Consider the following 2,500-nt stretch of genomic DNA (forward strand, 5'->3'; position numbering starts at 1 on the left):
TCTCTTCACGGCGTGTGTAGTATCTGTTCATCCCTCGCGCCCCTATTGATGTCCTTCTCTGAGCTTGCCAGCTTATATTGAATGTAAACCTCTTTCATCTGTACGTGTCGAGACGATGGTGTGAGCCACCTTCTCTTCCTCTGTATATGTGTGTGTGTGTGTGTGTGTGTGTGTGTGTGTGTGTGTGTGTGTGTGTGTGTGTGTGTGTGTGTGTGTGTGTGTGTGTGTGTGTGTGTGTGTGTGTGTGTGTGTGTGTGTGTGTGTGTGTGTGTGTGTGTGTGTGTGTGTGTGCGGGTGTATTATAAAATTTTGCGATTGTAGTACATTTTCGCAGGCAAAAATCTTTCTCTTCCTTGTATTCTCCAAAGACCTGGTGCCGTGAGCCTGATAGTTCGTGTGCATTCCTGAGTGAACTCTTGTCCTCCAGGTATTCTTCCATTCTCCTTTGTTGTGTGAATCTGTGTTCAATTTTCTATACCAATATTTTCTGACATGTGCGCTTTCTTTTGTGTTAACGGAAATCCGCCTCATGTATAGCGGTGTCGCCCTGTGTGTACGTGTGCCACCTGCTCATGGACGAAACAAGGTTCTTTTGTCAGCACGCTCTTCCTTGTTCATGCTTACAAGTATTCTTTTTCCCTTTTTTTCAGTTTTCCACACATCTGTTCGTGAATCTGTTTTCGTTTAGCGTGTAGCTGCTGTTTAAGTACTCGAGTTGACCATTACCGCCAAGTCCCCACCGCTACCTGTCCTGCCAGCCTCCAGGTTAAGCCGAATTCTCTCACCGAAAAAATGTTACAAATACCCAGGGAAAATATACAATGCGGGTTATTCCATAATAGAGAAATACCAATAGTCTCAGTTTCCAATATAAACGTATATGAAATGTTATTTTTTTCTAGCTAGTGAAATCTGTATCTTTTTAGCCTTCCCCTTTTTTATTGCAAAGATTTTTTTTTTATTTATTCTTTATTTTTTTGAGAGTAAAAAGTCCTTATTATGCGTGCTTGTTATTTCATTGGATGCAATTATCCCATTTACTGTTCACGGGATGTCTTAACGCAAACAAACAGCTGCACCACCTCACAGCTCTCGACAGCACACGGCAAAGCTGCGGAGCCCACGGCCATTAGCTAAGGCATTGAGCTTGTTAGGTAATGCCGCTTCTCGGAAAAAAAAAGGGTAATTTGGTTCAAGTAATTCCGGTCATGTATTTTCACCGCTTCGCAAAAGTAAAGTGCGAGAGGAAATTTTTGCTGCGTTTTCAAAAGTGGATGTTTCAGAGGATTATGTTTAGATTTTCGAGACAAACTCCCCCATCAGATTTCAGTTTTACGCAAAGAAATCGCGGCTTAAGAGACATTTCCATTATTCAGTTTTCGTACTTTTTGTTTCTCCGATATTGTGCCAACCACTCACCTGAAACTACTGCAAGCAAAAAAAAAAAATCCTGCATGGCATTTTACGTGGGAGGTCGCATTCTTCTAACAATGGTTTTTTTTTCTTCTTAAACAAACGCCTCCTGGGTGATCGTAACTACAGGTTACGCAAGACCTGGTCATTTATGTATGCCCTCACAGCAAACACCGAGTATGACGTATTTTGCTTCAAAAGTTTTCACAATAATCTTGGCACACAAGATTTAATAGGCTGACTTTGCTCACAGAGAAAATAACATAAGTGAAAATCAATCTAATATTTGACCCAGTTTGTTATTGCCATTCACTATCATCTCCATCCTGACGGGATTCGAACGAAAGTTTTGATTGGACTATATTTCAAAACCGTGAAACTACAAAGTACATTGTAAATTGTAGCTTGGTAACTAAGAAAATTCAGCTTGAGGAATGGGTGTTGTTGCATTCTCTGCCATTTCAAGTCTAGAAATGCAAATGTGTTTGTCTCACGCAAACTTGCTTTCTTTTATTTTCAAAACATTAAAATTCTCTAAAATTCACTTAATTGCGAAGATGAATTGCTCGAAATCTTGCCATGAAATGCATTTAATTTCATTTACATTAAGAAAGTTGCTATTTTCGACAACCATACATTCCATAGCCGTCCACGTTACCTTCATAATGAAATATTAACACCAACGAGAACCCGATTATGATGCCTCAAGTCCCCACGCAGCCCTGACACGCACAGGTGCGGAGGGCCTCGCTTGTACCATCAGCCCATCGAGATAAGGCTAAGTCTCACTGTTGCAATAAGTCCCATTAGTTATCTTATTGTTTTTTGGGAGGAATAATGTTGATAAATGGAGGGAAAGTATATATTTTAGGGTCTCTCCTCACGTGCCGTGCCATGGCTGCGTGACTCCGAGCATGCGTGGCTAAAACAGCCATCAGCGTCCGGCCGCCTGAGTATAATACCTAGTACCAAAATTTGAGTCACGGCGCTACACACTATATCGCTCCTCCCACCACAGCCACTGGTAGCGAGACACAATACTACCTGGAACCATCGTTAAATAAAGAAGTGTCTCCCGTTACGCGGA

At 41.5% G+C, this 2,500-nt stretch overlaps 1 protein-coding gene across 5 annotated transcripts in view; it reads right to left on the bottom strand.

Moving 5' to 3' along the window:
- The window catches only part of LOC123505763 (putative neural-cadherin 2), a 211,527-nt gene that overhangs the window by 130,215 nt on the left and 78,812 nt on the right, over positions 1-2,500 (bottom strand). The gene's annotated exons all lie outside the window — the stretch shown is intronic.

This window comes from Portunus trituberculatus, chromosome 18 (genome assembly GCF_017591435.1).
Source record: "Portunus trituberculatus isolate SZX2019 chromosome 18, ASM1759143v1, whole genome shotgun sequence".
NCBI classification, from domain to species: Eukaryota; Metazoa; Arthropoda; class Malacostraca; order Decapoda; family Portunidae; genus Portunus; species Portunus trituberculatus.